At 33.5% G+C, this 23,562-nt stretch overlaps 1 protein-coding gene across 2 annotated transcripts in view; it reads left to right on the forward strand.

Moving 5' to 3' along the window:
- Positions 1 to 3,322: 3,322 nt before the first annotated feature.
- LOC143229841 (transient receptor potential-gamma protein-like) overlaps positions 3,323 to 23,562 on the forward strand; it is a 114,404-nt gene continuing 94,164 nt past the window's right edge. The window contains exon 1 of one of the 2 annotated variants that reach the window (XM_076462659.1): positions 3,323 to 3,558. The gene's annotated coding sequence lies outside the window, so the exon portion shown is untranslated. The remainder of the gene's footprint in view (positions 3,559 to 23,562) is intronic. The other variant, XM_076462660.1, reaches the window with a different exon arrangement.

The following is a 23,562-nucleotide window of genomic DNA, read 5'->3' on the forward strand; positions in this document are numbered from 1 at the left end:
TGCTTAAATGTTACTGTTTTTCTAGATAATTAAATAAAACGGAACTTCGATGGTGTATTACTACAACAGAAACTAGTTTTTCTTGTTTCTCAACCAAAGATTAACAAATTCTTTATTAGGTTAGATCAACAAAGTAATAGTAGATAAATTAGTTCACAAGTACGTATGCAAATAATACTACAATTACTAAAACATTACCAGTTATTGATGTACTCATTAAATCATTTGTTAGTCTTGGATCAAATCTCAAACTAAAATAACAGCTTATTGTTTTTCAGGTGTATTTATTTAAATGTGCGATTTTGTTCTGATTATGTTAGATAAATAACTTTATTTTGTACCTATTTTATAAGTATTTCTTTTGTATTGTGATATGTAACTATTTTTTATCATATTACTTAGATGTTCCTTTTAGTCAATTAACACGAGACGCTGGTTTACCCTAAGGTAGAAGTCTGGATTTCGAAGCTAACAAACTGTGGGTTCGTTACAAGTAATAGTCAGTGCATAAATATGTGTGATGGGTGATATGGTGTTGGTAACTGGTTGCCTTACATCCAGTTAACTATTCAATATTGGTGACGTGGTCAGATAACTATAGTAGTTTTGTTATAAATACAAACACAATTAATTAACATTATTTACTGGAATGCCTTATGCATTTCGTATCCTAGATAACATAGTCGTTGTCAATCGGGGAGGTAAAGGTTTGTTGATTATAAAATGTCCAAAGCGAAATAAATATAGTTGGAATCATCGACTTGGTGCCCACAATTCAGTTTATTATTATTACTTAGCAATGAACATATTTGTTTAGGGCCAAGTTTTATAAAGATGGCTGTTTTTCTATTAATTTAAAAGTCGAATATTTGTTCATGATGTTCTTTGTAGTCTATTTTCGAGCAATTACAATGAATTGTAGAAACTACAACAACAATGGACTTAGCTGATCTTATGGACTTAGTTGATCTTATATCAGTTTCGAATACTGTCAATTAAATATAAATTTTAATGTAAATGTTTTACTGAAAGACAAACAAACTAAGGTTGTATATGATTTACTTTCTACTAAAAAAAATTCACACTTTTTTATCGTTATTACCTTTATAGGCGAGTGTTGCATGACGGTTCAGCATGGCCAGGTGGTTAGGGCGCTTGACACGTAATCTGAGGGTCGCTGGTTCGAATACCCTTCGCACGCAAACGTGTTTCCCCTTTCAGTCGTGGGGACGTTATAAGGTTGTGATCAATCCCACTATTCTTCAGTAAAAGAATATCCCCAAGAGTTGGTAGTGAGTAGTGATAACTATCTGCCTTTTTTCTAGTCTTACGCTGTTAAATTAGTGGCAGGTAGTCCGTGTGTAGCTTTGCACGAAATTAAAAAACATACTAACAAATAAGCTTTTATTTGACGAGGGTTAATCTACAAAGATTTGTACAGTCAGTTTCAGTTTGTGTTTTAATGAACACCCCTAAAGATGTTGTAAAGTGAAATTTTGAGTGGAGATTTTGTTTTTTATGTGGTGGATACGGCATAACATTTATTAGTTCATGATAATTTGTGTTATTTATTCTGGTGATCTATGTTGGGTTATTGTATCTTTAACAGTGCTATAAAAGAAAGAAATATTGGGTAAATCAGTCCTTTAAACCACGCGGGTTTGAATCCCCATCACACCAAACATGCTCGTCCTTTCAGCCGTGGCGACATTATAAAGTGACGATCAATCCCACTATTCGTTTGTAAAAGAGTTGGCGACGGGTGGTGATGATTAGCTGCCTTTCCTCTAGTCTTACACTACTAAATTAGGGACGTCTAGCGCAGATAACTCTCGAGTAGCTTTGCGCGAAATTCGAAATAAATCAAACGAAACCCTTAAATTATCTGAGCAGCGTGATATTGCTGATGATAGGATTTTAAGATATCGTATCCTAGCAGGTACCTGACGGCCTATGGCTCGCATGCCGTTGTCGTAATAACGCGTTTGCAGTTTGGAAGCTTGTTTGTTTGTTTTAGAATTTCGCGCAAAGCTACTCGAGGGCTATCTGTGCTAGCCGTCCCTAATTTAGCAGTGTAAGACTAGAGGGAAGGCAGCTAGTCATCACCATCCACCGCCAACTCTTGGGCTACTCTTTTACCAACAAATAGTGGGATTGACCGTCACATTATAACGCCCTCACGGGTGAAAGGGCGAGCATGTTTGTCGGGGATGCGAACCCGCGACCCTCAGATTACGAGTCGCACGCCTTAACACGCTTGGCCATACAGAGCCATTTTGGAAACGTGAGTACGTTGTAAGAGTGATAGTCAAACTTCGTTTTTTGATTAGAGAAGTCCATTATTTAACGGTGGGTGGTACTGACCAGTCTTTCAGTTAAATATTAGGGACACTCAGCGCATATAACGAACTCTAAGTGACCCCATGCATATAAAAGTGTCTCAATCCAAATTGCCTTCTATTAGACTAAAGCTCATGAAGTAATTTAACATTTGATTATGCACAAGGACAGTGTAAACTATTTATGGGAATAAAATTGTGTATGTGTTATGTTTATAAAAATGATCTTTTATTCACCGACAAACACACTCTAAGAATAAACGGCACAGTTCAGTGCATGTATACTAACGTAGTAAAGGTCTGAGTGCACAAATACACCAACGCGGTAAGGGTTTACATGAATAAATACACCAATGTGGTAATAGTCCAAGTAAATAAATACACATGCGAGGTAAGCGTCAAGCTGATCAAATATATTACGGTTGTAAGGAGTTAAGTGAACCTAACACATGCAAAAATGTATAAGTAGGGTGTTAATGTGTAGGTTTCGGGTGTTATAAATATGATTTATTTCATTAAATACCACCACACACACTCACACAAACGTATATGTGTTTTTGGTGTAATGTGGGTCTCGAATATAGTAGAAATATAAGTTAATACAATAAGTTTGTTTAGCTCTTGTAGCCCAAATTATAACGTAAACAACTCATTGTGTAACATCTAATAGAATGATCGTTTGAAACAAAACAAAACGTTTGATTACTAATATCAAATTGAAAGATTTAGTTTATGTTTTAAAATCATAAATAAACAGTATTATTGGTTAAGGAAATCTAAATAGGTAAATTATTTCAAAAACAAATTTCAAGTGAAATCAAAAAGTCGATTTATAAGTTTAACTTTAAACTTACAGGAAACATAAAAAAAAAATGAAAGACGATAGTGTTCTCGTCGTATCGAGACCTTCTTCCGCCCTTGTCAGCATGAGTGGACTGTTCCGATGCTGAGCTCAGCAAGAATTCATCCAGTTATATCCCGTTCTTCTTCACACGACTTTCGAATGTGTCACAACATCATTCAAGACATGTCGTCGAGGGAATTCCATCAGATAAACCTCACACACCCAGCTCTGAGCTCATTGCGTTGTTTGGTGTTTGATAATGTGGCGCGGGTAAACTAAATAATTCTCGAAGGAACATGTTGTTCCAAGAAAGAAACTCTACAGTAGATCCATTGACGTCTTTATCTCATTATTTACAGGTCTCAGGAGAGAAAGGTAACGTGTGCTAAATTAGATGAAGATTTATAACACTTAAAATGTGACACGAACATTTAAATATGTATTTGTAGTTTTATTTCAAAGTTTTTTTCCTTAAGCGATTATCGTTTATAAATTTGTGAATAACTTAAATAAATAAAATACTATAAATTAAAATCTAAATTAATTATCATCCTCTTACATATAATAGTATTAAAGCGAGATGTGTTGAATTTAACAGTTTTGGAATGATTAATTTGGTTACTAAACTATTTTTCAGTCATTTGTAAATAATCGATTTCTATATTGCACATTACAACTAAGAAAAGCAAAATCCTGTACAACTTAAACAAGACTGAAAATTACGAACAATCAGAGACGTAGAGAAGTAAGTATTTTCTGTCTAGTTTTTCATTAGTGTTGGAGCAGTTCCATTGAATCATTGATTTCAAGTAGCTGATTTCTTAAAAAGAAAACAACAACAAAAAATACCTTTCTCATGTGGCACTCGTGACAGTTTTCCGATAAACCTTATAAATGAACCAACCAGTTTTTAATCTTGACTATAACCTTAAAGATTTAAGGATATTCGATCTTCAAATTTAATGGCTTGATGTTTTTCTTCTATCGCTAAAGACTCCGAAACTACACGTTGTAAAGATGATGATGTCTTTCATCAAAAGTATTTCTCCTTTCATCGAAGCTTTACTGAAGCACATACTAAGTGTATGCTTGTACATGTTGAGGAAGTTATTTTCTTGTTACACTTTTTTTAATGTAGTTTTTGAATTCATTGAAGCTCCCTCCAGTGGCTCAGAGGTATGTCTACGGACTTACAACGCTAAAATCCGGGTTTTGATACCCGTGGTGGGCAGAGCACAGATAGCCCATTGCGTAGCTTTGTGCTTAATTCAAAACAACAACAGCATTCAATGAAAATTTATATTCAAAACCAGTTTTAAAAACATCGACTAAAGTGCCACCCAGTGTTGATGTTATATCGCGCTACTCTATTTTCGTTCTTCAGGGTGTTCGGAAAGTCACTGTGCACTTATATATTTATTGACAGACAAATTTGCGCAGTGACTTTCCGAACACCCTGTATTTGAAATGCTTGAATTACCAAGTCTTACTTTTGATTAGCAGTAATAGGAGCTTGATATTATGCTGTAAGTAATATTTTCGAAATCCTAGTAAGGAAGAAAATCACTAACAAAATGATAATAAATCGTGCTTGATATTTTGAGATGGACGTAATCGTAAAAATGTCGTTTTGATTTCTGATCAGCATTGGTAAAAGGCATCAAAATCATAGAAGTTGTCAAAGAATAAAACTAAAAACAATGAGTTTACATTGTTTTGTGTTTATCACGTGTTAAGACAAGATGTTTAATCCGTTTGTAACAACGTCGGTAAACGAGGGCTGAAAGAGTTGGTATTAATATCAGAATTGGATTTCTCAGAAAATATTTTTCTACTGATCAAAATTTTTTTCTCATATGTCAAATGGTACGTAATAGCTGTAAAATGTAATAAAATAATTTTTCTGTGGGTGGTGGTGTGTATTTACACTAGATTTTTGTTGGTGCTGTTGTTTCTATGTTATATTTACTAAAACCCACTCTTTTAGTCATTGACATGTACGCGTAACTTTGACCGTTGCACGCCAAAAATAACTATTTTTTTGTCTGAAAAAGTCATTAATTGGGCCTGAATGGAATTGAACGTCAGAAAAACTTCTTATTTTTTAATCAACGCTTCTGGTGTGCAGAAAATAGGAATGAATGTTCTAGAAAACAAATAATCTAATTTAGAAGAAATAACTGTAACTTTCCTTAGTATTTTATAAATAAGCTGAACAGGAATTAACTAGTCGTTGTTTTGTAATGGGAAAAAGTTTCGAGGGTGGCAACGGTATATTTTAGGAAATAAATATTTCTTAAACAATGGCATGGCATGGCCAGGTGGTTAGGGTCCTTGTCTCGAAATCTAAGAGTCGCGGGTTCATATCTCTGTGGCACCAAACATGCTCACCTTCTTAACCGTAGATGCGTTATAATGTAACGGTGAATCCCACTATTCGTTGGTAAAAGAGTAGTCCAAGAGTTGGAGGTGGATAGTAATGACTAGCTGCCTTCTCTCTAGTCTTACACTACTAAATCAGGGACGGCTAGCGCATATAACCCTTGTTGTGTAACTTTACGCGAAATTCAGGACAAAGAAACAAAATTAAACACTACCACTATAGTCGTCACAACGTCATGAATGGTATAGTGTACAATGTTTAAAAGAATGAATTAACGAACTTATATTTAATTTGTCGGGAATTAGTGATACAGGAAAATACTGAGTTATTCATCTCACTATAAACTGGTCGAGTGATTGTAATTCTTGAATTTATAAGACAACTTGTACGAAACAATAATGTGTTAGCGACACTGAGGGTGTTTCTAGGCCTCTTTGTGAGGGGAAGCATAAAGGGGGTAGATAGTTTAGGAGTCAGACAAAAAATCAACACTTTCATGTCCATTAGAAAAAAAAAAATACAAATATTAAGACTATATCTTAGATGGGGTAGAGTTCTCCAAAATAGGTTCTGCCCCAAACCAAACCCCCGTGTAAATACGGCGGACATGTTTCTGACTAGAAACCTATTTCAAAGTAAAACTAAGTTATACGTTTTCCTATCTAAATTAACAAGGAATCAGCTAAATTTCAGTGTTATTAAACTGTAATTTCGTGTCGTGAATATTAGTTACTAGCATAACTAGCTGAGCTTGAAGTATAGACATTAAGATATTTTCATTATTTCGTCGTTTTATGCTAAGATAATTATTTTTAAGTTTGGAGAACTTTATCAAATTTCAGTGTTTTTGTGAATTGCGTTAGCTTTTAAATAAAAACAAACAATGAAAACGTTGCACGAATTCTATAAGCTGGGAATGTTAGATAAGAAAGTATGCCTTCAGTATATTGTCGTTAAATGTGTTTATTACCACATTTCTTCCTAGCTTCTAGGTAATAAGCATATTTATGTAGCAATAGTTATAATCGCCAACACTTTACGATACTTCACTCTGTCATTATCTGCTTACGATAAGGGAAGTAGATGCTTTAATTGTTCATTGTTCCTACTGCTTTTAATCGCCTTGAACACAACAGGGATGCACCTTTTGAAACTTGACATTGTAGCAGTTTTTATTGTTGGGCAGATTCCTTTGGATGCTTTAGATACTTCGGATACTTTGTAAAAGGAAGAAAGGTTTGTTTTTGTTTGTTTTGGAATTTCGCACAAAGCTACTCGAGGGCTATCTGTGCTAGCCGTCCCTAATTTAGCAGTGTAAGACTAGAGGGAAGGCAGCTAGTCATCACCACCCATCGCCAACTCTTGGGCTACTCTTTTACAAACGAATAGTGGGATTGACCGTCACATTATAACGCTCCCACGACTGAAAGGGCGAGCATGTTTGGCGCGATGGGGTGCGAACCCTCGACCCTCAGATTACGAGTTGCACGCCTTAATGAGCTTGGCCATGCCGGGCCATAGGAAGAAAGAAAAGTCGAATCCACTTAATGACTTTTATTTTTTCGACTACGAATCACATTATTTTTTTATTCCAAAAGCAATTTTTGAAATATCTCCACAAAAGTCCCCTCCCAGCGACACAGCGGAATGTTTATAGGTTTATACTGCCGGAAACCAGGTTTTGATACCCAGGGTGGGCAGACGAAAGATAGCCCTTTGTGTTGCTTTGTACTTAACAACAAACAAGAACAATCTTCACAAGCAAGGTTAATTCAAAGTTTCACATTTGATTTGACTAAAGTTTTATAGGAAATTCAAATCTGGACACAAGTTCACCATCAAGCTGTCTTGCTACAGTTTCTGTTCCCTGGTTAGGGGTAGTATAGATCTAAGTCCATTTGGTGAAAGAGTTTATCACATTGTCTACGAATTAGCGGTAGGTCTAAGTTAACAAATAACCCTTAACAGTTACTTACTTGCTAATTTTCTTAATCAAACACAAATTCATTATTCATAAAATTGGAATAATTGATTAAAATATTAGAAAGCTCAATATGCAAACATAGATTGTAATCGATTCATTTAATCAATTGTCATCTTTAATGACTTACGTCTTATACAGTTCAAATCACTTTTTAGACTTTCAAAAAAGTTCGAGTCATTAAGCCATTCTTATCATGTGGTGTTAAAACTAAAAAAACAAAGCCCACAACACCACCCCTTCCCTGAACTGTCCAGTTCCTAGAATGATACTATTACACCAAGAGAACAGTAGTACAATAAACTTAAACTTCCATAATTAACAATAAGTTAACTCTTCACAATTAACAACATTAATGTATATAAATATAAGCTTTACAATGAATGCATCACCAACTTTAAAAAAGAAAGTGAAATCAAACTTTTATTTACAGAGCCAAATCCCTTTCTTTAATCCATTTACTCTCCTTAAGCCTTCATGTCTTCTGACAATTTGATGAAATAGTATGTTGCTACCAAAATGTGTTAATTCCCATTGGTGGTCTGTAGTAGATCATGCGCAGTGACAGTGTTGTTGAAACAGAACATTCCAGTAGCTGCTCATTTTGTTTCTTCGTGGCTATTTTTGCACACAGTAGAGCTTACAAGATTTACATTAATTTTCTTCTTCAAACTCAATATAATATATTCTCAACACTTAATTGTGGAAGGTTTAGTGGAGAGCTTCTGATTATAGTGATCGTGGGAAAAGCAATCGAAGACGCCACTTTTGTCTATTGATACTTTCTCATTTTTGACAAAACAAGCCTTTTCATAGGGAAAACGAGTTTCAATATTTCTAGCCCGTCTTTGTCTTTAGCCTCTGTTGAGAGACTATGCGCCACGAGAGTCTTTAGCACTAATTTTGATGACTAGATATTTAGTTTCAGACCCGTAAATCTTTTCTGAATACGTTTCAGTTGACAATTTATCACTTTAGACTGATTATTATTAACTTACTGGACTTCTATCTTTTCCTAATGTATACCTTCTTTGAAATTATCTGGTCTTTGAGATAATGCACTGACATTTCTACTGTTCTCTCCGTAACGATATACGATGTTTAAGTTTCTGGACCTTTCTTTCTGTATGTTCTTCTGGATTTTGAGAACTCATCTGCTATTGCAATGCTGCATAATTCATATCGTAATGTTTCGTTCATGTAGATAAGGATGGAGCTAGTTTGATAGTTCATTGATTGTATAATATCTTATTTCTGCACAATATTTTGTTTTGTTGAAGTGAGTAATACCGTATTCTTTGCCATGTTGTTCTTATAGTGTACTTGTGTTAAAAATTGGTTATTCCCAGTTTGACCCTAAAGAAGAAAAGTTCGCCTTTTGAAAGCGATCTGGTTTTATTCATTTCTATCAAAATTCTTAAAGCTCCATGTTTTTCTAAGATCATGAATGTGTCTGTGTTTATTATTCATGAGTCTTCAAGTGTTAGATACGTTAATACGACAATGATGACTAGTTACACGTGGTATTGTTTAGATGTAGAATTAAGTATCAGAATATCACAGCCAAAAACAAATAGTTATGAAACTACAAAATAATATATGAGAAATTAAGTGTGTATCTAAATTGTGCACGAGATAAGTATAGTATTGTTTGTGTAGAGAAAACATAAGATGCTAAATGTAATACAAGGACACAAAATACGTTAAACATACTCTTATACATGTATGTGTTTAGTGCAATTAATCCGTCTTTAAACAGCCTCGGTCACTTAACAAAATAAGTGGACCAGACAACAGGAAGCAATAACTACAACATTAAATATTTTGTAAAAAGCCGAAATTTAAGCGTGATAAGCCTTGAGAATATTGTTCGGTAATAATAACAGAACTTACAAAAAAAAAAGTTATATCAATAGTCAATAGGATAAAGAACGTCATCAGCAGAAACTAATCTATCTCAGCTAATGACGTAATATACGATATACGTAACTGATATATACTTAGTGATAAATATACACATTAAAAGCTTAAATTAACGAAAGGTAAAACCACTGGTACTTAATAGGTTAAAGAAGTTCATTATTACAATAAACAATTTCTAAAACAATTAGAAAGAAACGATAAGTTCTTCTTATGTGAAGATCGAACATCAACCTTCCTACATCTTTGTTTAAGATAACTACTTCTCATGTTATTTGATGTGTAGGTATATCTACTACGTGTAAACTTTCTTAGTCAGTGATGTTCCATCGAGAATTGACTCAGATTTCAAGGTTGTGTTTGTTTCCCCTATTATGACAACCTTATTATTCAGATTTACGAATGTTTTTCCAACCAATAGGATCTTATGAAAATGATGGAGTGCTTGGTTTTACCATACTTCTGTCGCTAGATGTAAAGTTGCTTATAATAATTCATAATTTGAGTATGTCAGTCTTTGTTATCCTTGATATTTAACCTTTGGTGTTATAATTGTCGTGTAATTCAAAAGATGTTCTTTTACACTTTACAAACCGTGAAATTGTTTGAAGTCTAACTTTCATGGTTTCTTATGATGTCTATTCCCAAGATCCACTTTAAAATAAAGAATTATTTTTAAAAGGTTGATAAGCAAACGGTCCAATGCCCAAGTATTTTTAGAAAGAATTTTTAACTGTTCATTGACTACTGCAGGTAGCGAAACCTAATCTTTAGTGCTATAAGCCCTCAAACTTATTGTTGATTCACCAATTGTAAATATAATACTAAAACAGCGGTAAAGGAGAAACATAGATAATTTATTTAACTATCACTCCCTAACGGTTGATAAAAAAACAAACAACTTATACTCTTAACTGATGAAGTAAATAAAACGTTTACTGATTATTCATTGATTCTCGATGGAAACTTATTTGATAACCCACCACTGCACTACAAATAGAATATATCGTAAGCTCTTTTAAACATTAAAATGGTTATGATGGCATTATTTGTAACTTAATAAACCAAACTACATGTGAAATTAGTAATATTTTGATTAGCTCTATTAATATTAATCTTGAAATATTGTTAAGCAAAATGTTACACAAAGGGCTACCTGTACTTTAATCACTATGGGTATCGAAAACCGATTTCTAGCAGTATACGTTCGAAGACGTACCGTTATGCTACTGGAGGGATAGGTTGGAAAAAGGGATATTTTCTTATTATTTAAAAGTTATTAAGATAATACAAATGGGTAATCTAGAAAGTATTTAATAAAATGGCCAATTTCAATTTTCAATATAATAAATAATGTACGTGAAAACGTTTTATTAAATAGGTTGGTTAAGGTTATTTAAAAAATAGTATATCACTCAAATTGCAGTTAGGTTTAGCATAATGTTAGTAGATAAACTGTCGAAATCATTAGACGACAAATAAGCTACAATAGCTGTATTTTAAAACTTTACTAAATATTTTGCTGATTTTAATCATGAAATATTATTAAACTTGATAGTATACGTGTAATGGCTTTACAATCGCTTGGTAATTATTAGGTAATATAAAATAATTATTTCTTCTGAATAATAGTAACTCATTAATAAAAACAAGACGTCTAGAGTTTCACAAAGGTTAGTGTGTCATTTTTATTATACTCACTAATACTTAATATTTACACCAATGATATCGTAAATAATAAAAAAATGGCTTAAAATGTGTCTCAGGTCATCCTCAGGTTAACAAAAGGTTAACCTGAAGATAGCCTAGGGAGATCGAAACGTTGTTCTCTGCTTATCAAAAAAGTGTTAACCTTTTTGTTAAGCTTAAAATGACCTAGGAGAATCTAAACGTTGTTCTCTGCTTATTAATAAAAGTGTTAACGCCTATACCAGCCGCTCTGAAATAGATTTTTATTTCAAGTGGATTTCTTGTCATTAAGAAGAAAACGTGACTTAAATATATACCTTTTCTTAATGGTACCAATGCATAATTTGTGAAGGACAACTCGGTTTAATAGGTGACCCGAAATTTGTTCAATTCAAATAAACTAACATGAAGTACAAGTGAAGCAACTGCACGGCAAATAAGCCACGAAAATATTCTTTAGTAACAGAGTGCACACTATCAAAGTCATATTTATTGTAAAAGGTACGAAATTAAATGTAAAGAAAATATTGTTAATTAGACATTAACATGAAATTCTCACGTTTTGTTGATAAACGGTAAAAATGCAAATAATATTGGTATACTGTTGCAACTTACGAATATTCTTCCAAGTAAGCCTTTAAATAATATTTAGTTCATTGTTTTTTACTTGTTATAATCATTGAACATAATATTGGTACACTATTCCAACTTATGTATATTCTTCCAAAAAAAGCCTTTAAGTGATAATTTATTCGCTGATTTTATCTTGTTATAATTATTGCGCATGATATCGGTATACTATTAAAACCTTGAGTATGAGCTTCTAACGAAGCCTTAAAGGAAAACATATTGTTCGTTGATTTTACCTTGTTATAATTATTGCACATGATATTGGTTGAAAACTTGAGTATGACCTTCTAACGAAGCCTTAAAGGAAAACGTATTGTTCATTGATTTTACGTTATTTTAATAATTGGGCTTTCGAGTAAAACCTGTGAAAGAAATTTGAAGAAATTAAAAACATCAGATAGTTGTTGGCTGAAGAACTTAATATGGTAAAAGCGATCACCTATTAAAATAATAATTTAATTTTGAGTTCGTCTTTGTTGAGTGTGTTATATTAAAAAGGATTTTGAATATGCAAATCAGTCAGTCGTGTGGCGAGTATGCCCAATATAAAGTCGTGTTGGAACGAGTTACATCAGACCCCTTCGAGGCTTAAAGATACTTAAACAAACAAACAGTTTGTGAGGACGAATGGTGTTTTCTCGGGGCACTCGATTACCCTCAAAACGAAATAATACAGAGCACCAGATTTACATATCTCTGTCTACCTTAAAATGGCAGTTTGATTTCTGAACGCCAAAATTACAAAGTAAAATAAATTTATGATATAAAAACATCGGCGAAATTAAGCTAAAATAATTTATTTTTGTGAAAGTCCAACTGACATCGAAGTGGAAGGAAGAGAAACGGAAGTTTCTGATCGTCTTTGGTTATCTTTCAGATCCCCTTCGGACGGACGTACAACATATTTACATTTTGATATAACTTGGCATGTTGTAAGTAATTTTTCAACTAAAATTTACAGCATTTGGAATGGGTGTGCAATAAACGTTTTAGAAATTAAGTATCCATAAAGTAAACCGCAACAGGTCATAACCCCACGTGATAAGCAAAGAGTGGCATTTGGACAGTGGACAAAGTAACCAATAAAGATCGCTATTTGGAAAAGCGACATAAATCATGTATACGTAAGCCACTTCCACAATATTATCCATTCATCCGTGGCGTATCTCGAAGAAACAGTGGCCAAGTCATTAGGTGTAGTGCTTATGAATTTCTTTAAAATCGAACTGTGGAACAGGAGCTAAAAAACCTTTGTTCTCGTACATTAGTTGGTTTCTGGAAACTCATTAGGGAAGAGTGGTGTCTTTTAGATATAACAGACTTACGATGGAGACTTTTATTGGAACTACGCTACAAGATGGACGATCGTAAGATAGATCCTGATTAGACATAACAGCATCGACCGTAATGAGGCTGAAAAATAGTTTTAAAACAAGGAACACAACCTCTGTTTTACTTAAGGTACATCAGTAGAATTATTATTTCTTTGATTTTGGTTTCTCTTTACGTAGGTAGTGTAATGAATGATTCCATCTTAAACTTTATGATATAGTTTTAAAGAGAACAATTACTTTTTGATGTTTTATTACTGTGTGTTTTGATGGGTTGGCTTATTCTGATGTTGGTAGTGTTCATAAGAATACTTTACCTTACGACACGCTCATGGCTGCGTTATAGAAGTTAACAGAAAAAGTTAGCCATTTAGCGTGGATGATGAGAAAGACATAACATCAATACTTTATACAATTAGCTTGTGTTTAGCTTGCGAATTACAAGTAGACAATGATAACTTTCTATTTCCCGTATTTTTAAAGATACTACTGAAAAATATATGATTGAAGAAACAAAACTGTCATAGTAATTAGCTTGTCAAAGTTTAAAACGTAATTTCAATGGCTATAGATGTTTGTGTTGGGAACTTGCTGAACACCATAGATCAAAATGCAGAAGTTCACTATTTAAAAACTTTAATAAACCAAACTACATGACTATAAACTTCCGTGGGCAGGTAATTAGAGCGCTCTACTCGTAATCTGAGGGTCGTGGGTTTGAATCCCCGTCACACGAAACATGCTTGCCCTTTCAGCCATGGGAGCATTATAATGTTACGGTCAATCCACTATTCGTTGATAAAAGAGTAGCCCAAGAGTTGGGGGTGGGTGGTGATGACCAGCTGGCTTCCCTCTAGTTTTACACTGCTAAATTAGAGAAGGCTAGCGCAGATAGCCCTCGCGTAGCTTTGCGCAAAATAAAAAACAAACTGAGCTTTCGGCACTATCGGATATTTCTTGACATGAGGTTTAAATTGTAAGACATACATAAATATAATCGATTAATAAAACTTAGATTTAAAATTAATGAATGGCACATAACAAATAAATACCTGCGTTATTTATATGGTATCTCATAAAGCGTATGAGCTACAGAACATTTGTCATACAACTTTTCTATGAGACTACATTTTCATTCCTTACAGTTGTCTGATTTATACATCAGTTAACATAAGCTGGGATAAAATTCAAATTTTACGTTTAATTCTATTGGAATAATTTATTAGTCGTAATAAACCTTGAAATGCTAGTTGTTATAGCTATAAATCTGATACGACTAATAACGAGAACGTATTTCTTCACAGCAAAATGTTATCTCAAAATTAAATCATTGACATTAATATTACTGTAACTACTTAACCTCATAATCACAATGAAAGAAGGTTAAAACTATACTGAAACTATAGTATTTATAAATGTAACGTTTATTTAGTGATCTAGTGATCTTGTTGACCAGTCAATAGTTAGATCAAAATTGAGATGTAGCAATAATTTTTGAACATAAAAAAACACAAACCAAACACTAACATTATCGATGACAGATGGAGATAAGGTTTGACAGTCAATGATATTGTAGCTTTGCACGTGTGCACTGAGCCGGTAAATTCTCTCTCTCTCTCTCGTATATTCCTCCCTGCACGTGATTTTTTTTGAAATGTAGACGAAAATGGCGTTTATTTTAACAAAGCGAACATCGTTCCTGCTTTTATTTGAACACTAGTTCTATTCTTGTCATATATGGATCATGATAGCGTCATGATTCAGTGGTGAATTCTTGTATTCTAAATATGGCTGGTACGGATATTAAAATTTGAATTAAAATAAAATACAGAACAACGTTTTAATCTTCTAAAGTTATCTTCAAGTTAACAAAAAATGGTGACTGGTAAATTTTGTTTCGGTTTCTGATGACGACATTGTAAACCTAAAATACAATTATGGAAAGTGTTATTAACGCTTTTACAAGTAAACAGCAATATTCAGAAATAGACATTTCGGACTAATATATAGAACGATATCACGGGCATAACGCTGGTAATTAAAAGGAAGTAAGAACCACTAGCAGTAGATGATAACAGAAGTAATGGCGGTTTCATACAAGAAACATTAGTGACAAAAATATTCGTGTTTTATGTTGTATTCATACAAACACTTTTTTACGAGACTAAACGTTTGTCTTCCAGAGATAGAAACGTTATTGGGAAATAAAGTTTAGCATCATTTGTTAAGATATATCACCGATTGAACAATGTGTATACCGAATAAAGCAACTTCGTACGTCTCAACCAGAATTTTTGAAATATGGAATCAATTCGAAGCCAGATTGGAAACAATATTGAAAAAAATAAGGAAACATAAGAGAATTCGTATCATATGATTTAAAGATGAATTTTTCCAAATATTTTATATGGAATTAGAGTAATATAATATAAAACTAGTTTCATGTCTCCCCATTCTTCTGAAAAGTAGCTCTTTAAGCATGTGAAAAACCCATTAGAAAATGTACTATGTTGTCTATCAAAATACACTGTGTTGTCTATCAAAATGTACTGTTCTCTGTCCAAAGTGGAATGCTTCACTTTTACGAGGATTGTTGTAGTTGTTGTTTGAAGTTAAGAATAAAGCTATGCAATGGGCTATCTGTGCTCTGCCCACCACGGGTATCGAAACCTGGTTTCTTGAGTTGTAAGTCCGCAGACGTATAACTTTGCTACTTGAGGGAGGAGCACCGTGCGAGGAATTATGACGTAAGTCTGACAAAGAATACCACATTTTGTCACAATAAACTTAAACCAGCAAGCAGAATGACAAAGGTCAAAACCTCTGTATGAATCTGTTTATAAATCAATGGGTTTTATTTTCTTGTCTACTTTAATTGCTTGTTTGATGTTTGATCTCAAAGATACACAATGGGGTATCTTCGTTGTGCCCACCAAGAATATCTGACACTATTTATAACGTTCCGTTTAACTTTGACCTCCCGAGTTTCTCTTAGCTACACTTATTAGTGGATAACATAAGTAGGAGAGAGGAAATGTACAGCAGCATATAAGAGGGAAGAAAAGTGAACGTAATGCGTAGTAACCTGACAAGGTGATAAATAACGCCCACTAAAAATGTACGAAAATATGTTTATTTTTATTTTCGCTTAGGATTTGTAAAACTATTTTATCTGATACGTAGAAAGGACATTAATGAATTAAAAGAGTTCAGAACACATTAAAAATACAGTTTTTCGTTTGTAACAGACAAAAAATAATGGAGCTTGCTCTAGATTCAATGAACCATTTAATCACTTAAAGATGAAGTCCGTAAAGTATGGTTTTTCTACTTCTTAAAGTAGTCAAACCTACAACTGTGCCTTAAAATTATCAAAAGAAAAATTTCCATAGATATTTGAGTAAGTTTAAAAATGTTTAAATCGCAAGTCGCTAGAGTATATAGCAGCAGATAGATAATGAACACCAGTTAGTATTGTCTTATTTTAATTAAAGTGCTAATACCCATACCAGCCGTCTTCAGCATACATTTTTACCTCAAATGGGTTTCTCGTCATCACTGAACACCAGTCCAATTCAATGTTATAATTGGGAGCCATTCCTCTTACGAATATACTATCCACAATAGAATAATTCAACGATTCGACTTGCGTTGTAAAACAAATAAATAAAATAACAATACCGACAACAAAGTATGAAATGGAAAGTTTGTTTTGTACGGTTGTTTTTTAATTCCGCGCAAAGCTACACGAGGGCTGTCTGTGTTAGCCGTCCATAATTTTGCAGTTTAAAACTATAGGAAAGCAGGTAGTCATCACCACCCACCGTCAACTTTTGGGCTACCCTTTTACCAATGAATAGTGGGATTGATCGTAACATTATAACGCCCCCACGGCTGAAAGGGCGAGCACGTTTGGTATGACGGAATTCAAACCTGCGACACTCGGATTTTGAGTCGAGCGTCCTAACCACCCATCTATTTGTGTTGTACCCTACACGGGTATCGAAAACCGGTTTTTAACACAAGTCTAGACTTACCGCTGAGCTATTGGAGGAAGTAAGAAAGACATTTCCGTATACACCCGTCAAATGACGAGATAGTAAACCCTGCAGAAAACCCCACAGGATTACATTGAGAGTGCCTATATAAAGACTGTTGTGGGGGAAAGGGGACGAGAGACTGTGAACCTCATAGAGTAATTTCGAGGAAAGATAGTGTGCCTTGCATCAGTGGTTAAATGATAATTATTGCAGACATATGTCAATGGGGATACATAGCTCTCTCAAAAGACACGCCTCTACAGACATCATGATTCTGACAGATACACACAGAAAGTCAATCTCGTATCAGAGGCAACGAACCTTAAAGAAACATGCCAGTAGAGAGAGCTAGTGGTTCCTGCAATAAAACTCGCAAGAAAAATGGAGAAACATTACATTGTTGATCGATGCATAAATAACTGTAAATAAATAGTTATTATTATTGTTTCCTTGCAAAATGATAGCAATGAAAAGTAAGCTCCTAAACCTTATCTTTATTTAGATATTTTACTACACAACATGCTCAGTGATTTAACTAATTGTGACTTTAGCCAATCTGAGGCTTTGGATCGTTTCTCTAGATACATCAGAAAACCTATTTTATGGTAGAATATTACCTAACTAGCCCTAACAGTGTTCGATTGTTTGGAATTCAGCACAAAGCTACGCAAGGAGCTGTCTGTGCTCTGCCCACTACGAATATCCACAGACATACTTCACTATGGAGCCCCTAACAGTGAATACTAAAGAATTAATGTCTTTGTATATGAAGGATAGGTGCACCTTTTAGTGTTTCGATAACCAATAGATTGAGTCTATGAATAAATTTGAAAAGCAGATCTGTTAGAGATTTTAAGAGATTTTTCAGCTAAAAATATTGTTTAAAAGAATTCCTCAGTAAGAAAAAAAAGTATTTTACTCCTGTAGGCTGGATTTATTTAGTCTTTAAGATTTATTTCCTCTCGTACTTCTCATGTTATATCATGTAAATGATGTTGCTCAGTATCGTTTAGATTCGCACGTGACAAATTAAATCAGTGCTTGTTATGAAATATTTTGGTGAAATATTGATTCTTATAGAGTAAATTGCTTTACTGATTTTACTCAATTTTATTACTATGTTGTAAATTAAATACATTAATTTAATCTATCTGGCTTTCAAAGCAACATAACAGATAATGACTCCCAACCTTATCACACGATCTGTAAAATATAAATGATATAAAAGGTAAAAACATTTCTATTGCTGAAATAGTATTTCTAACAGTTTTAAGTAAACCATCTGTCAAATTTACTCACCATGCAGTTTCATTCCAGTTGTCATTATATAATTCTTATTCTAACACCTTTGTTGTTATCATATGAAACTTCTGTTTTACTTTTTCTTTCTCTGAATTATGTTATAACTTTTCTAGTTTACACAAAGAAAATAAATTGACATTTTAAAGACTTGCGAAAAGTGTATTATCTTTAATATATTTCATTGATACATCTTAACAGTATGGAAATAAGGAAAATTATCGAAATCTTTGGAATAATACAATGTACAAGTAAACAAGCTATTTCCAGATCAAACTCTTGTTCGCATAGATTAAGAGTCGCGGGTTCGAATCTCCATCGCACCAAACATGCTCGCCCTTTCAGCCGTGGGGACGTTATAATAGTACGATTAATCTTCGTTGATAAAAGAGAAGCTCAAGAGTTGGCGGTGGGTGGTGATGACTAGCTGCCTTCCCTCTAGTTTTACACTACTAAATTAGGGACGGCTAGCACAGATAGCCCTCAATTAGCTTTGCGCGAAATGCAAAAATAGAAAACAATCGTAAATTAAAATATTAGTCTGCTACACGTATTACGAACAAAGTTATTTAAATCCTATCCAATTGTTAGCGCAGATAGCCCCCGTGTAGCATTGCACAAAATTAAAAATAAATCTATCTAAAGTTTGTTAACTTACAAAAAGGAAAGAGATGTTTAAATAAATAATTAAACTAACATAACCTTTAAACGTCAAGTCAGCTGCGATGAAGTTCAAGACAACAAAGTTGCACTGACTTTATAATAAATGTACTTCATGACGTGGTGTTAACGTCTATAGTTCACCGATCACGTTAAGCTATCAGAATAAAGTATGTCTATACTTAAGCTAATTAAGTTTCCAGTAAATAAACATAATAAATTACCTTTGCATTCAGGAAAACGTAAATGAAATCTATATGGATAATTTGTCATAACGATGAAATACGATTTACTTTTTCTTAAATACAGCAATAAACTTTACTTTTTTTGTATGTCATACCAGTGAATTAATTTTGAGTCAACTGTGTGCTCGTATTAGAATACAAATACTATGAAACCTTATGAGCATACTTTGATAAGGACTGAATTTTAAAACGTTTTATTTATTTCTTACGCCAGGTATTTCAAGTCATTGACTTCTGTGAAAATTAGTGATGTTCAGTCACATGAATACGAAGGTGAATGGGAAAGAAAAGTATTTTTAAAAGCTTTGTCTCAGACAGAAGTAGACATGATGATGATGTGCTAACAAAGTACAAGACATTACGTCTAACTGGCGCCTTGCCTTTCACGTTTTTTTTTTTACATTCAATGATACTGAGGGAGGTGGCATAGATTCCTCCCTCGTAATCGATGGTCAGTAGAGAACGTAGAGCTGTATCGAGGAAACCATGATTATTTCATTTAACTGTAGTATGTGTCAGAAACTATTGTTTCACCAAAGTTATAAATGTCTCTTAATTTGATGGTGTCTATTTTGTAATTAACTCTTACGCTATCAAAATGTTTGCAGGTTGAGTTACAGTTCTCTGAATAATCGCTCTAGTTACTTTCCATCAAGATGGAAATATTTGTAACAAATTATAGTAATGATACAACTCTAGGAAGGTTTCAGATCTGAAGATATAAACAGTAATAAATCCAAGCAAATAATCTAATATGAAAACATAGTTTTGAGTCATTATTTCGTCAGAGTTGTGCTTGGTTAAAATACTTGGTTGAACACTTACTGCTTTGAGTTAATTATTTGGAGCAACGTAAGAAAGGATTATGTTTTGATCGTTGTAGTTTATGTACGAATTTAATCAAAGGTATTGTGTTTGTCTATAAAAGTAAACTGAGAAAAGTTAAAAGTAACTGAATGTAATTTGACGCATGAAATTTTTCTTAATAAACTTTAGTTTTAACTTAATTTCGATTTAGTTGTTTTTACCCCAATCGCAAAGACTAATATGTTTATTTTTAGTTAAGTACAAAACTACACAATGGGCTAGCTGAGCTCTGCTCGCCACGGGTATTGAAACGCGGTTTCTAATGATGTCCGTCCGCAGGCATATTGTTGTGTCTCTAGGGGGCGCAAAAGCTAATGGCAGAGACGAAACATTTTGTTTTCTTCAAAGTTAGTCAACGGTTGCCAACAATTAGACTTCAAAAATATTTCTGATAGAATTAAAAATAACCTAGAGAGAGAAAGAATAATTTTGGAAAAAAATATTTATATTGTTAAACTCTTAATATTTTCATACTTGTTTTAAGTATGTTTTGTTTTTTTATTTTGCGCAGAGTTCCACGAGGGCTATCCGTGCTAACCGTCCCTAGCTGACACCCGCTCCCCACCAGAAAACAATTACATAGTAATTTGTTTTCTTGTATTAGAAATATTACTGTGACTTAAACTTAATTTGTGGTTATTATCAAAGAAAAAGAGTTCATTTCATTTTAAGGAAGTGTCAACAACTGGTGTTACTTTAAACCAATTAATGCTGCTTTTGTACTGTCGGGATTTGTTGTCCTATATTTTATATATTGTTCCTACTGTCCCTGTTTGTTTTAGGACATCACACTTAAAGGAAAATATAAACTATTTATATAAAACAAGGTCATGAATTTTCATCATAGTTGACAAATGGCGTAAATTCCTTATAGAAGTTCGCATTCGTAATATTTTATAGTTCTACGAATTTCGTTGTATTTCAGTGAATTCTGCATTAAGTTAACAGTGCTTATATTCTTCTTGTTTATCAAATGAAAAATATCTGTTGATGTCATTGACAGACTTTCATACGAAATACAAAAGACGCACCTTAGCACGAATTAACGTAATCAAACAACGACCAGTCATCTGTCCGTCTCCCATTATTAAAGCTGGAACGTGGTTGTTTTCAATGTGTGCGCATATATATAGATGTTCAGGATCACCACAACAGCTTATTATTTCTTAAATTCCATTATAAAATGATACGGTCATACTATATATGCTACCTTTTTCTTTACCTTTACTCTTTAGTCATAGTATACCTGCTTATTTATGTGCCAAAACAATATCTCCAAGTGAAATAATTTTCAACGAACGTTAAACTTTCAAGTCCCAATTGACAGGTCTGGTTTCGTAAGACGTCAATATCAGTGAAATAGTCCTCTTAAAAGACTTTTTTTTTACTTATTTAGTAGACTCAGGTTGACCCTGTGATAAAACTACATTTCAGAGCTGGTGAAGTAGGCTTAATTTCGTGCGATTCCATGAAATATTCCCCTGCTTTAAGCTGCGAGTGTGTTTATGAGTGACAGTCAACACCATAGTGTGTTTCAGAATGGCTACCTTCCCTTTGGTTGGTAGTTCAAATATACGGACAGTCTTTGTTGCCTGTAGTTTAGCGAAAACCTACACAATAGGCTATGTGTGCTCTGTCCACCGCGGGTGTCAAAACCTGATTTCTAGCGTTGTAAAGTTCTCAGACATACCGCTTTGCCACCGCAGGTCAACAGATTGTTTTAATAGCTTCACCATAAATAGACTCTCATAAAATACCTTTTAACTATGAAGAACATTAATTAGGAATAAAAAAAACATTATATGTTCTTGATCAGTGTTTGACAGTTTCCTTGGGTATGCTAATTGGAACCAGAACCATGCTTTTCTATTCCATAATAATTTATTTATCTCATAATAATAATAATTTAGGTATATATATATATATATATATATATATATATATATATACATTTAGGTATACTAACAAATTAGTGTTATGCAAGTCATACTTTGATTGATGGATAAACTTATAGCGACGATAAACCTGTGAGAATTTATATAACAATACATTTGGAGTAACATTTTTGCGGTATAGTAAGGAATTCCTTTGTAATACTATTCTCCGGTAAGACTAGGGCTTACAACATTAAAATTGGGGGTTCGATTCCACATATGTGTGAATAAAACGGATAGCTTAATGTGATTCTGCTCTAAAGCAAGCTAAATAAAACCCTGTAATCATAGACTCCTATGTTTGTTTAAACCTTTGTATACAAATATATCTTTGTTTAGATATATATAATTTTATAATTTTTGTGTTTGAAAACAATAAGATGGAAATGTATACAAAAATATGCTCTTTGTTATTCTTACATTATAGTACATTTTATGGATGAGTGAATTCTGCATGTTAATGGTTATCTAAACATTGTCGTTGTGCTTCAGATACAACGACGAATTACACTCGCTTCCTTAATAACATGGATTGAACAAATGGCCAGCTGTGTTTAACATGAAGCAGACGCATGTTTATGTTCTATTCTCCCTTACATTTCCGTGTGTTTTTTTAACGTTACGGTGTGTCACAGCACATGATTTTTTTTTGTTTAGAAAAGTACGAAATACCTGAAAGAATTTAACAACAAAGCAGCATTTTCTTTAAATCATAACAGACTTTTGAATGCAACCAAGTGTTTTACTTAAAATCATTCGTTCTTTCTGTAAATATTGCAGTGACATAGATTAAACAGAAACATTTTGGTCTGGCATGGCCAGGTGGTTAGAGCACTCGACTTCTAATCTATTTGAGGATCGCAGGTTCGAATTCCTATCGCACCAAACATGCTTACCCTTTCATCCGTGGTGGCTTAAAAATGTAACGGTCAATGCCACTATTTGTTGGCAAAAGAGTAGCCCAAGTTTTGGTGGTGGGTGGTGATGACTAGCTGCCCTTCCTCTAGTCTTACACTACTAAATTAGGGATAGTTAGCGCAGATAGCCCTCGTGTAGCTTCGCGGAAATTCAAAAAACAAACACAAATATATTACTTAGCTTACCTAAAAAGTGAATTTGTATAAGCTTCAATCACATTAAATATTCACCACAAGAGTCCTCACATGTTAAGTTATTTAGGCTAAATTTAAATGAAAATGTACTCATATTGAAGAACAGAATCAAACAAAGGTGAAAAATCATTAGGTTGCTGTAGAAAAGCTAGAACTATATGTTTGTCATTGAATATAAAAGTTCTATGTGGTTAAGTTCTAGCTTAGTGGCAGGAAGTGAATCTTCACGTCACTTTTGTTGCAAAAACATGCAATACTCTTAAGAACAGTGTGTGCATTATGCAAGCA

Source organism: Tachypleus tridentatus, chromosome 10 (genome assembly GCF_004210375.1).
Source record: "Tachypleus tridentatus isolate NWPU-2018 chromosome 10, ASM421037v1, whole genome shotgun sequence".
In the NCBI taxonomy this organism is placed as follows: Eukaryota; Metazoa; Arthropoda; class Merostomata; order Xiphosura; family Limulidae; genus Tachypleus; species Tachypleus tridentatus.